At 36.2% G+C, this 14,605-nt stretch overlaps 2 long non-coding RNA genes across 3 annotated transcripts; both read left to right on the top strand.

The window, feature by feature from the left end:
* On the top strand, nucleotides 607-1,863 carry LOC104730230. 2 transcript variants are annotated; one of them, XR_758408.2, is made up of 4 exons: nucleotides 607-709; nucleotides 790-871; nucleotides 1,344-1,551; nucleotides 1,680-1,863. It is a non-coding gene; the product is annotated as an uncharacterized LOC104730230 (long non-coding RNA). The 2 variants fall into 2 exon arrangements; XR_758409.2 differs by having other exon boundaries at nucleotides 608-700.
* Nucleotides 3,735-4,593, top strand: LOC104730222. Its single transcript, XR_002035236.1, has 2 exons — nucleotides 3,735-4,212; nucleotides 4,303-4,593. It is a non-coding gene; the product is annotated as an uncharacterized LOC104730222 (long non-coding RNA).

Here is a 14,605-nt window from a genome sequence, read left to right as displayed (position 1 = left end):
TATATATATATATATATATATATCAGAAACATAGAGACTAAAATGAGGCCTAAACCTAAATACAATTGAGGCCCTAATTTGTTTTTAAAAATTATTTTCATAAAGCCGTAATTGATTTTCAACTTTAAAAGTTATTGTTTAATAGTCTAAGTTTAATACTAATTAGTAATGTATATGTACCTTTTATGCAAAAAGTCTCTAAAATAGGCACATATGAAAGACAATTGATTTAAAATGACTTCTGGCGAAATTATCTTTAGTCTTACGTACATGTTTTAAATAAGAAAGAAAGATGTTTAAATTAAGAATTTAATACTAATGGACCTTATTGGGCCTTCTTTATATAATTATAATCCATCTAGATCTATCGAGATAAACCACAAAGCCGTTTAAGATAAAATGCTTTTGCTTTTGTGTTTGTTTATAGGCCCTTGTTTATATTGCCAACTATTAGAAAGAAATATATCATTTTTAATCCTGAAAAATGCAGAATCGTTAGATATATGATGAATCAACGGTCGAACCATATACAATAGTAACCGTTAAAGAAACGCGTTATGTCGGCGATATACATACATATCGATATCGGGGTTAAAGAAACGCTTTAATTTTTCTTCTCCGTCTAGTTCAATCGGCTGGTTAAAGATATCGCACAAGACTAGTTCAATCGGCTGGGATTCTTCTCCGTCTTGATTATTTGGTAATTAAGGTTCATTCCTCTGATCCTCTCTTCGTGTTTTTTATTTTTAGGGTTTTCAAATTGACTAATTGTTCTTATGTGTTGTACAGATCTAGGGTTTGTTTGTTCTGTTTGGTTTGATTCGGCCCAAAACTATTTAATCGGCGGCTTGGTTTCTTCTTCCTCCTCATGGTTAGATTTCTTCCTCTGATACTCGCTTAGGATGATGATGAATAAAGCTTTTGTAATTGTAGATTATGGCTTTCTATAATTCCGTGGATTTGCTGAGTTTTGGGTCATGAAGTGCATATGAGATCGATGTAACTTCTTTTTGTTAATCTTTGACATTCCTCAACGTATAGGTGGCTTCATTTGCTTTTTAACTTTGAGCACATGACTGTGTTTTTGCATATCACATTGACATGGTTGAAGATGAGCTCATGCGATTTGGTCATAAATCTATCATCGGCAAACATTTTGTTATCTAACGAGTATAGTCCACATCCGCTAGTCTGGGAATTTGGTAGTGGGGTATTTAGTCATGGTCTCATCTCTCTTATTTCTTTCCAAGTATTTGGAAAATTGCTTGCGTTGGTTTCATACATGTGTAAATGATTTGTTCTAGAACTCAAAAAATGTTCATTTGTGTCTGTATGATTTGCAGTAGCTTACCTCAAGGAGCTACTGGCAAAGGAAGGGTATTTAATAGTATCAGTGCCGTACAATGTTACATTTGATCATGAACAAGCTTCTAAGCAGGTTTATGAGAGGTTCAATTCCTGCTTGGACACGATTGTCTCATATGGAATTCCAACTTCAAATTTGAAGCCTCAAGATCTAGCTGACCTTCCTCTTTTCTCAGTTGGTCACAGGTGGGGAAAAAACTTTTTTCACTTCTTTCCTCAATTCAATGTGTTCACTTATTCTATACGTGTTTTTTTTTTTTTTGCTCAACCCTATGAATTTTCTAAATGCTGACTACTGTGAACTTTTTATACAGTAATGGTGCACTGTTACAAGTTTTGACCGGAAGTTATTTTGCTGAGAAGATACCAAAGGTTAGGTTACTTGTGAGCTAAAATTTTCAATATCAGTAAAATCAGCAAAGATTTGATAACCAAGATACCAAAGGTTAGTTACCTTTTTATTTGTCTTAATTCTAAGCAAGCGTGACAAATATGTTATATCTCTCCTGAAAGGTTAATGCCAGCATTTCATTTAACAATAAATCAGCAACCGAGGCAGTTCCATATTTTGAGCAGGTAATATCACCATTGGTTATGACTAGTCTCTTAAGCTTTGCTTGGTTTAGAATGTGTATTAGTTAATTGTCATTGTTCTCCTACATTTTCCTATTTAAACCTTCATTATATGACTCCGAAAGAGATCCCATGATACAAATAAAGTAGCTAAACGTTCTTATTTGCCTGATCTTATGGCTGGGGTTATTATCTTCACAATATTTGTTAATGTGTCATTTTTTTCTGGTGACAATTGATTTGATTCTATACTACTACGAAGCTTATTGAACTGTTTTTGATTCAAATGTTTTATTCACTTAGTGAGAACTCTATTCTTTAGCAGGGATTATTATATGGCTTTGCTTGCGTTGTATCATCATCACCAAGAGAGTTAATGTTTTATAGAGATAAACTTGTTCATTGTTTATGGTCATTTAATTCTGATTATAGAGATGACACTAAATCAGGTTCTTTGAATTATGATACAATGGTTTGTAAAGCACGTAATGGGGCTAACAAGCTTAGCTCTCTGTTTGAAGGAATGGCATTATCAGTCATTTGCTAGGCCATTAGGTCTTGGATTGTCTTCGTGTTTGCATATGAGTTCTATACCACTGGAATGGTCTGACTAACAAGCTTAGCTCTGTGTTTGAGTAACGGTATTTTCAGTCATTTGCTAGGCCATTGCTGTATTGTAGCATTTTATTGATGGTGTGCGTTCGTTTACGGCTCTGAATTTGGTATATACATAGTTTTTAAGTTCATTTTATTTGGTCTTGTTTTTAATTATTAGAGACTGTTGTAAAGTTATATTCATTTTTTTTTGGAAGGTGGGCTTCAATAGCTTTGACTACTGTTATCATTCTTGAGTTACAGTTCCCAGGATACTTACAAACTCAATGTCGGTTTTAGATTGTTGTTCTCTGATTGCATTTTTCAGTCACTAGGATTTGTCTCTTTTTCATTTGTGATTTATCTATCATGTTCATGTTTTAGTTAAGCGGTACCTTCATGTTTTCACGTGTACAAGGTAACTCCTTCCTTTTGTTTTCGTGTTTCCAAGTTTTTGAGGACTGAAATCAAATGGGGTACAATTGATCAGTCCACTTCTGTTCGGATTTATTGTTTTTATTTTATTTAAGGAATTGACTTTTGTATCATCTTGATTTTAGAATCAAGATTTTTTGTTTTGTTTTTGTGTTCTTGATCCAACAACAAAAAAATTATTCACTTTAATAAGAATCCAGATCCGTTTTTGGTTTTGGTTACTTGGTCTGCAGATTCTTAGTTTTGGGGCTTTTAAGTTTTGATGTTCGTTTTTGTTTTCTTTTTAAACCCAAAACAGATCATTGACAGACATTAATCTAATAGTGTTCTGTCAGATTCTATTTTGGGGACATTGTCCCGAGCAAAATCGTTAACTGTTGGCTTGGTAGTGCATGCATGTTGGGAATTGGAAAAGAGGTTGCGTTTTGTTGGATACGGCTAAATAAGTCTTAAGACAAAAGACATAGAACCAAAGAGTTCTCAAAGTTTGGTACCCTCGGCTTGTAAAAACCATAAGACATGAATAGAGAACCAAAGAGTTTTCTCAAAGTTGGGTACCCTCGGCTTATAAAAACCATAAGACATGAATAGAGAACCAAAGAGTTCTCTCAAAGTTTGGTACCCTCGGCTTGTAAAAACCATAAGACATGAATAGAGAACCAAAGAGTTCTCTCAAAGTTTGGTACCCTCGGCTTGTAAAAACCATAAGACATGAATAGAGAACCAAAGAGTTCTCTCAAAGTTTGGTACCCTCGGCTGATAAAAACCATAAGACATGAATAAAGAACCAAAGAGTTCTCAAAGTTTGGTACCCTCGGCTGGTAAAAACCATAAGACATGAAGTAAGAACCAAAAGGTTCTCAAAGTTTGGCACGCTCGGCTGGTAAAAACCATAAGACATGAAATAAGAACCAAAAGGTTCTCAAAGTTTGGCATCCTCGGCTGGTAAACCATAAGACAAAGGAGTCAAAAGACATTGGAAGGGTAGTGCATGCATGTAAGGAAATGAGTTGCGATATGTTGGATGAGCGGACTAAAGAAAATCTTAAGACAAGATTGTGACTTGTTTGATTGACCAGAACTTGGAACAACGTACGGCTTAAAGAAGTTTAGCCCACGAGGTAAGTATATACATTCACCTAAAATGAAGACTAACAAATTCTTTTTTCTTTTCCTTTCAGGTATGTGCTTTAACACAAGATTGTGACTTGTTTGATGGTAAAATTGACCAGAACTTGGACCAATGTACGGCTTAAAGAAGTTTAGCCCAGCGAGGTAAGTATATACATTCACATAAAATAAAGACTAACAAATTCTTTTTTCTTTTCCTTTCAGGTATGTGCTCTTCAAGTTAAGGTGTTCAGATTGTCAAGACTTTTGATAGGTATATGCTTTCAAACCTTTTTATTTTTGTTTTAAGTGCATTCCAAACTTGTTTGTAATTAGTATATGAAAATCACAAGTGAGAGATGCATACAACATCCTGTACTCCAAAGTGGTAGTTTCTGGTGCTTTTATCAACCCTTTAATGAGCTTTAATGATGACACAGTTGGGAACAGATTCCAATTTGAGAGACTTGGTATTGTTTTTCAGTTTGAGAATCATAAAAATTGCTTGCTTTTCTAGATGAGCACATTGTGTATTTTGATTTTACTATTCTCTATGTTTCAGTGCTTGTGTATCGTAAGCTCTCTCATTATATATAGTGGATGTAGAGTCTCTCGTAGATATTTTAACTTATGTAGATTGTGTTTGTGTTCCTTGAACCTTGAAAGTATTTTTTTGCCTTGTGCTCTAAAACTTTTGTGATCGTTTTAAACATGTGAATGACATCCTAGGATTTTGCATCATCCACTGAGTAAATGTTGATTTTACTTTGGCTTTTGAAACATTATATTGTGTGTTGAAAATACTTAATATCTCTGTTTTGGTATTTGTATGTGTAAATATTTTTTTTTCACTTAATGAAATAGATGCATTTTGGGATCTACTGTAGTTACTTATTTTTAAATGTCTGTGATAGTACTGCACACTATGGTAATAATATTATTGAATCTCAAATGTTTGTTTTTCGTTATGCTCTAAACCTTGGTGATTGTTCTAAGCATGTGAAACCACATTATGGAATTCTGCATTTACTATTATCTTATACACTAACTGAATTATGGTAATAAAATTAATCTTGAATGTCTTTGTTTTGCGTTATTCTCTAAACCCTTGGTGATTGTTCTAAGCATGTGAAACCACATTTTGGAATTCTTCATTATACTCTAATGAATACTGTGTTAGATTCTATATTTTATACCCCTTGGCTTGAGTGTTTACTATATCTATACACTAACTGAAAATGTCATAACTTCTCTTGTTTTACGAAATAGATGAATATAGTTGAGACTCGTGCAGATTATGATAGTATTTTAGTTAAATCATGAATGGATATGTTTCGTGTTATATTCTCAATCCTTGGTGATCGGTACGAACATGTTAACTGACAATCTCAAAATTTGCATCATACACTTGTATGATTATTATGTTAGTTTTTACCTCTTATTGTACTCTCTGCCTTAATCTTTTTACAACACTAGTGCCTATCTTTTGGTCTCTTATTTTTTTGCAGTTGGAACTCTATCGAATGTTTTGTGTATTTAGTTAGAATGCAATGTGTATTATTTCTTTATTTTGTTATATGCGTTTTGTTTTAATCACACTTTTCTTTATGATTGATGTCAATATTCAGTTGTAGCCTTTCGGTATATATCTATTCTATTTTTACCTTTCAATTTTTGATGTTGTTGTTGTTTGTGTTAAACGCACAACTTGAATTTCAATGTTAGTTTTGTTGAAAAACGTAGTTTCTGTATGGTCATGAACATACATAAAATACAGCTTTTTAGCTGTGTTAGATTATAAAATATGAACACCGTTCTAGCATTTTGGTCGGTAGTCCGATAATTATTTTATCATCATTCTTTGGATGGTATATCATTTTGCGTGTCGAAATAGTTAAGTGTGGTAAATTATACCAAATTAAAGATATACTATCAATTTTTATGATTGGTGATGAGGATGTAGATATAACTTGAAATTTTAATCGTTTGTTTAATGCTTGATATTTTATATGATTAAACATATAACTTGAGGTTGAACACTACTTATAGTCTTATACCACCAGATTTAAGTTAGTTATTCAAAGAAACTTGTATTCATGGGTATTTTGTTTTGGAAGTTATCATATTCCATTAGAAGATGGAACCGAAAACATAATAATTTTTTTACTAAAAAGATTAAAGAGAAAATAGTCTAATGCACTTTTTTTTTTTTTTTTTTCACTGAAAGGATTATATTGATTGAAATTAAAGTTCGGTAAGGTTACAAATCACAAGATAAAAGATGAGAATGAAATTTCAGAGACACAATGATCTTTCCATAACATACAACTAGAAGAGGAAAGGATTTTACCGATACACTGTTTAAACCAAAGACATCTTGTCTCGAGACTGATTGAGCTCTCGAAGGACCATAGGGAATCCGCATACCGATTGGTGTTCACGGTCTTCAGCACAGATGGCATAACAAATGGCATAACAAGAGAATGAAACTTGGCTTTCTCCGCATAAGATGCATCTTTCTCTATAAGTGCTTTGTCAAGGGTCTCTCGGGATTTAACCGTAAAATAAACTAGACCCACTTGAACCTTTCAACGCCACAGAGAACAAGTAATTAAGCTAGGGAAATCTTAATTCTAAAAGTTCTAACCCAACACTAACCAAAGCTCAATCCCCTGACTAACAAAGAATTATAGTCGAGGATGAGAAACTTAGCCCAAACAAGGGAATCTACAGCCCATACAGGGAAGCTACAGAACCTGAGCAACTGATGATACAGATCTTAAACGGTTACAATCTGATCAGAGCAAACAGGAGACACAAGAGGAAAGCAGTAGAGAAGAAGAGATACCAAGATAGAGAAGATTCGAGATCGGCTTAAGCAAAGAATTGTCGATGAAGAAAGAGGAAAGAACCGTCGCTATAAGAAATAGGAGCCTCCACTTCGCGTATACTCACTAGAAAGAATCAGCGGTCATAACTGAGCCTATCCAAAAATCCCTTCCGTGAATCGCGAACACCAGCGGCACCCCGAGCACCTCAGCAACCAACAGAACCTATGAAACGGGAACCAACAAACTCGCTAGATCTGAACCTCCACATCTACAGAACTCCTCACCAAAAACCTCCACGCTTTACCAACCGCATGATACAATAACAAGGACTAAAAAACTAAGCAAGAATGTAAAAGAGGTGACCGACGCCGGCGCTATATGAGCCGCCACGCGCCGGTCAAAGTTTTAACGGAGGCTTTGAGAATGAGAGGCGGCGAGAGAGAAAATTAGGTTTTAGAGAGAGGGTTACTTTGGCAACCAGGAGTCTAATGCACACAAACTTATAAAATTGTGTATAAATTTATATATATAGATAAAACAAAATCAGGATGATACTATAAACTCCAAAATCTATGTTGAACTCTCTACTTCAAAACTCAAACATAAGTTACCCCCAAACACTTAAAACATGATAGTTTTTTTTTTCAAATTATATATTACATATTTCTATTGCACATTTTTAGACTACCGTTTACAAGCGTAAAGACTGAACTTTCAAATGAATTTGAATAAAAATTTATTGAATGCTAATAAATAAAATGAAAACTATGTTTTTGCTTTAAATATATAAACAGTAAATATTTTAGCTACAAATTATTGAAAAGAAATTTTGAAAGATATTCTTCTCCTTTTTTAAAAAAATCTCTAGCTCCACTCATTGTTTTAAATTAATGGTAAAAGGGCTTTTTGGTGTGTAAAAGATATAAATATATGTAACGAATTTAAGTTAATGTGGGCATACGGAAACTTTTGGAGATATTTGCTAGATAAGAAAAATAAAAAAAATTGTAAGCAAAAATCTATAAGGTGTAAAAGAAAAATTCTGCATTCACACATATTTGGGCTTTAACGTGTTTGTGAATATAAAACTAATTAAATAATTACATATTATTTTTAATTTAAAATTTCACTTACAAATATACAAAGAAAAATATATTGATTTATGAAAGTTAATATAAGTAAAATATTTTTAAAAAGGTTATAAATTATCAATGAATAAAACTAAAGAACATAAATATAACTTAATAACGAAATCATATAGTATTATTATAATAATTTAAACAGCAAGCTTTCTATAGTTGTTATAAAAAAGAACAAATTACTCTTGAGTTATCTCCTGTTCGATAACAAAGGACTTAATTTGCAATAATTATAGATTTATATATATTCGTAAAAATTATAACAAATTAGCGAATATCGTGATGTGTGATTTTTTATAGATATCTAAGTGACGCAGTCGGAAACTCTAGGATTAGCAAGCACTAAACCTAGTTAGAAATCAAGTTCTCAAACGTGAACTTGATTAAGAGAAACTCTGGAAATCCACCATATTAGAGAAGAAAACTCTCTGCTTTTTATTAATTAGAATCAAAAACTGTCTTTCCATAACCTAGACTCTCTCTATATATAGAGAAGAAACTCAAAACACAAAATAGAAAACTCTAAACAGAAATAGAAAACTAACATAAGTAGATATCAAAAGAAAAGTTAAATTCACTAAATCCTCCCTACGTTAGTCTCCTCCACCTCCGAAGAATCTTGTCCTCAAGTTCTCTTCTAGATATAGAACTCCCATCTTTATGATACTCATAAATGTCAGCGACATTAAAAGTACTCGAAATGTTCATCGATTATGGGAGATTCAGAACATAAGCATTGTCATTGATCTTCCGTAACACCTTGAATGGACCATACTTGCAAGGCTTCAGCTTGCTGTAGGTACCAACTGGAAATCTCTCTTTACGCAGGAACACCATCACTTCATCACCTTCTTTGAAAACTTTGAGTCTTCGATGTTTATCAGCAACAACCTTGTTCTTCTGTCCAGTAGCTTCTAACTTAACCTTAACAGCTTCTTTAACAGCCAAAACTTCTTCAGCCATGGTTTCAGCTGATGCACTAACTCCACGAGTCTTAGACAACTTAACCAAATCAACCACATGTCTAGGAACAGAAGTATACACTAGAGAAAAGGGTGATTTCCCTGTCGCAGAATGGAAAGCACTGTTGTAAGCAAATTCTATTTCAGGCAAAGCTAAATCCCACTGTTTTGGTTTACCCCCACAAATACTTCGAACCATATTTCCCAAAGTTCTATTAGTTACTTCAATTTGTCCATCTGTTTGAGGATGAGCTGTAGAACTTCGATTAAGAGCTGTTCCAAACATCCTCCAAAGAGTAATCCAAAAATGACTTAGAAACTTTGTGTCCCTATATGAAGTAATCGACTTAGGAACACCGTGAAGGCGCACCACTTCCCTGAAAAACAATTTGGCTATGTTGGATGCATACGCAGTCTTCTTATAAGCAAAGAAATGCGTCATCTTAGAAAATCTGTCAACTACCACAAACACAGAATCCACACCTTTCTGTGTACGAGGCAATCCCAACACAAAATCCATAGCCAAGTCTTGCCAAATATCATCAGGAACAGGTAAAGGCATATAAAGTCTATGTTCTGCGAATAGCCTTTCGATACTTGACAAATATAACACCTTTTGACAATGGCTCCAACATCTCTCCTTAAGTGTGGCAAAAAATATCTCTCCTCTAGGCTAGCGATAGTATTGTCTCTTCCCAAATGACCACTAAGACCACCCCCATGCAAATCACGGATCAACTTCTCTCTTAGCGATGAGCAAGGAATGCACAATCAATCTCCTTTAAACAAGTAGCCTTCTCAAATATGAAAATCTGAAGAAGGATGCTTCTCATTGCATTTGGCCCATAGTTACTTGAATTCAACATCACTCTCATACAATTCCTTCATAAACTCAAATCCCACAATCTCTTGTGTTAAAGTAGCTAGCAATGACACCCTCCTACTCAAGGCATCAACCACCTTATTAAGCGCACCTGATTTATGCTGGATTATAAAAGGAAATTTCTGCAAGAAGCTAACCCAACGAGCATGCATTTTGTTAATCACTTTTTGGCTGTGAAGAAATTTCAAAGCTTGGTGGTCAGTGAAAAAAATGAACTCTCTCTGAATCAATTAATGCTCCCTCTGCCTTAGGACTCTAAATACTGCAAAGAACTCTTGATCATAGGTACTCCACTTTTGTCGAGCTTCACTCAATTTCTCACTGAAGAAAGCCATTGGCCGTTTTTCCTGAGACAAAACAACACCTATTCCCACTCCACTAGCATCACATTCAACTTGGAACACTTTATCAAAATCAGGCAATGCTAGAATTGGTTCAGTACGTAGCTTTTCCTTGATTAACTCAAAACTTTTCTCTTGCTTGAGACCCCATTGAAACTTTCCTTTCTTCAAGCACTCTGTAATGGGAGAAGTAGTAGTACTGAAATCTCTTATAAACCTCCTATAGAAGGTAGCAAGACCATGAAAGCTGCGTACATCACTGACTGATTTCGGGACAGGCCAATCTCTAATAGCTTTCACTTTATCTTCATCAACATGAATCCCTTCTTCTCCAACAACAAAACCTAAGAAGAGCAACTTATTGGTGCTGAATGTACATTTTTTTCAGATTAATGTACACCTTATTTTCTTCTAAGACCTGCAACACCTGTCTCACATGCTCCAAATGATCTTTTTTTGTTTTACTGTAGATCAAAATATCATCGTAATTAACCACCACAAAAGAACCTGTAAACGGACGAAGAACTTGATTCATTAGCCGCATGAAGGTACTAGGGGCGTTTGACAGCCCAAATGGCATCACCAGTCACTCATACAATCCATCTTTGCTCTTAAAAGCTGTCTTCCATTCGCCTCCAGGCCTAATTCAAATTTGATGGTATCTACTGCGAAGATCTATCTTAGAAAAAACCTTAGAACCAGTTAACTCGTCAAGCATGTAGTCCAATCTAGGAATAGGGAAACAATACTTGATAGTTCTCTTGTTGATAGCTCTGCTATCTACACACATCCGCCATTGATTTCCTTTCTTAAGAACAAGAAGGACTGGCACTGCACAAGGACTCATACTTTCACGAATGAACCCTTTCCTTAACAGATCTTCAATTTGTTCCCTCAAAATCTCATTTTCTTTAGGACTCATACGGTAATGGGGAATGTTTGGTAAGCTTGATCCTGGAATAAGGTCAATCTGATGCTGAATGTTGCGCATAGGAGGTAATTCTTGTGGTAACTCATATGCAATTAGCTCCTTGAAATCTTGCAGAATCTCTAGTATTTCTTTTGGAGTCATTACTTTTTCTGTTATAACACTCATCAGCCCTTTAATCACCACCGGACAGATACATTCAGATTCTTTTATTGCTTCACCTAGCTCTCTTTCACTATCTATCAATACCATGAAGTTAGAATTTTCCTCCCTGAATTCTGATCAAGGTGTGAAACAAGAGCCATAGCAATCTTGTGCCCATTCCATGAAAACATTAACACATTATCTCTTCCTCGATATGTAACGTCATTATCGTACTGCCAAGGACGACCATGTATGATATGACAAACATCCATGTCAAGAACATCACACAATACCTCTTCTTTGTAATGTTTTCCAATGGAGATTGGAACCTTACAAGACAGTGTCACTCGATATCGAAAACCTTTACTCACCCATCCTAAAGCATATGGATTCTCAAGTGGCGTTGTGGGTAACTTCAGATATTCAACCAGCCCTTTAATCACCACCGGACAGATACATTTAGATTCTTTTATTGCTTCACCTAGCTCTCTTTCACTATCTGTCAATACCAAGAAGTTAAAATTTTTCCTCCCTGAATTCTGATCAAGGTGTGAAACAGGAGCCATAGCAATCTTGTGCCCATTCCATGAAAACATTAACACATTATCTCTTCCTCGATATGTAAAGTCATTATCGTACTGCCAAGGACGACCAAGTATGTGTTAGAGTTAGCGGAAGAGATTTGTGGTTTAGAGAGAGTTTAGTGTGTTGAACAAAGAGAATGTGAGAAAAGATAAGATTTTATTAGAATATCCTCTTACAACATATGTCTACAACCTTAAATAGGAGACTAAATTAGGGCAACCCCTTTTACAAGAATAGAAACATAGGATGTCGACATTAAAAGAGAGGGAGGAGCGTTTCCCAAGTGGTGATAGTGACATCTCCGAAGTCAACTTGTGCACCAGTGAATCTCTTCTTCTCATCTTTCTCCAACGGCTAGATTGGAGTGTTCTAGAACACCTAATGGGCTTGATGGACCCCTCTCTTCTATTGCTCTTATGTCTTAGATAGAAACCTCGGCCTTATTGTGAACTTGTACGGAAGTCCGTACGGTCGAGTCTCTCGAGATGGATCTTGATCGACAAGATTGGAACCCGTGAAGCATCACCTCGTTAAAAACCTTAACATAGAAAACCTCATGGGACAAAACTATGTTTAGGGAAAAAGAATGTGATGTCCACGGATTAGGAAAGTGAATCAAGGATGAGTCAAGTCTACGAGCCCAAGTTTGCTATGAATGTGTTCGCAAACCTTGGGGCAGCCTTTGTGAAAATGTCAGCCAATTGGTCTCCACTCCGAGTGTGACACGGTAAGACTACTCCTTCTTTTATCTTCTCACGAACCTTGTGGCAATCTACTTCAATGTGTTTGGTTCGCTCGTGAAAAACTGAGTTGGTGGCAATATGAATCACCGCTTCATTGTCATAGTGCATAGTAATCGGTTGTCTTGTCTCAACACCGAGATCCTTGAGTAGTCCTTTCAACCATGTCAATTCACTCGTTAGCTTCCTCATTTCTCGATATTCAGCCTCTGCACTTGAACATGAGACCACCTTTTGCTTCTTTGATTTCCAAGTCACCAAGTTGCCTCCTACAAACGTACAGTATCCGGTGGTGGACCGTTTGTCCAATGTATCGCTTGCATAGTCAGCATCACAGTAGCCTACTAACTCTGTGTTGGAATTCTTGCCCATCCAGATGCCTTGACTCGGGTGTCCTTTGAGATAGCTTAGAATCTGTTCCACCATGCTCCATTGGTACTTAGTTGGAGCTTTCATATGTTGAGTCACCTGATTCACAGCATAACATATGTCAGGTCAGGTGATGGTAAGATATATCAACTTACCTACAAGTCGTCGATATCATGTGACGTCCTCGTATGGCTCATCCATCGGTTCCTTCGGCTTGCCTTCCTGGGCTCTAATACTCTCCCCCTTTTGCTTGAGCTGATAATCCTCATCGAGGGGTGTGAGAGCCGGTTTGGCCGCAAGTTTACATGTTTCAGCCAACAAATCGAGAGTATACTTTCGTTGGGATAGGAATAAGCCTTCCGGGGAACGGCATATTTCGATCCCAAGAAAGTATTTCATCTCTCCAAGATCTTTAATATCAAATACAGACTTAAGGAAGAGTTTGATATCGGAGATACCGTCCTTGTTGTCACCGGAGATAATGATATCATCGACATAAATCAAAACAACTACAATGCCAAGGTCACTTTGTAGTGTAAACAAGGTGTGATTAGCTTTAGACCGGCAAAACCCATGATCCTTCAGGGTAGAACTAAGCTTGTGGTACCAAGCTCGCGGAGACTGCTTGAGGCCATAGATGGCTTTACGAAGGTGGAGAAATTTCCCGGGGGCAACAATATCTTCAAGACTCGGTGGTGGAGTCATGTAGACTTCATCTTCGAGTTCGCCTTGGAGAAAAGCGTTCTTGATGTCCATTTGCCATAAGTCCCACGATAGATTGGTGGCCAAGGAAAAAACTACCCGAACCGTATGTAACTTTGCCACTGGAGCGAATATCTCCTTGTAATCCGTTCCATATGTTTGAGTGAACCCGCGAGCTACCAGCCGAGCTTTATACCGTTCGATATCTCCATTACTCAAGTACTTGATGGTGAAGACCCACTTGGAACTAACAGCCTTCTTGCCTTTAGGTAAATCCAATTCATCCCAAGTATGATTCTTAATCATAGCACCAGTCTCGTCCTGAACAGCTCCCAACCATTCATCATGATCTTTGGCTTCCTCATATGTTTGAGGAATCCACTTATCCGCAATCTTGCCAAAGAAGTCCCGATGTTCTTCGGGGAGAAGCTCAAGTGAACAGACCGCTTGGAGTGGATGAGCCACAGCTTGACTATTGTAGTAAACGCTTTAATCTTTCCGATGAGACTTAATGCGTTCACTTCTACGTAACACAGGATGTTCCACCTCTTGGTCGTCCAAGGCTGTGACATTGTCTTCAGCCGTCTCGTCATCGTGTTATGTTGCCTCCCGAGACTTATAAACCTCTATAGAAGGTAGCAAGACCATAAAAGCTGCGTACATCACTAACTGATTTCGGGACAGGCCAATCTCTAATAGCTTTCACTTTATCTTCATCAACATAAATCCCTTCTTCTCCAACAACAAAACCCAAGAAGAGCAACTTATTGGTGCTGAATGTACATTTTTTCAGATTAATGTACAACTTATTTTCTTCTAAGACCTGCAACACTTGTCTCACATGCTCCATATGATCTTCTTTTGTTTTACTGTATATCAAAATTTCATCGAAATAAACCACCAC

This window comes from Camelina sativa, chromosome 2, assembly GCF_000633955.1.
Source record: "Camelina sativa cultivar DH55 chromosome 2, Cs, whole genome shotgun sequence".
In the NCBI taxonomy this organism is placed as follows: Eukaryota; Viridiplantae; Streptophyta; class Magnoliopsida; order Brassicales; family Brassicaceae; genus Camelina; species Camelina sativa.
The sequence above is the reverse complement of the archived record's forward strand: the minus strand, read 5'-3'. Positions and strand labels throughout refer to the sequence as shown.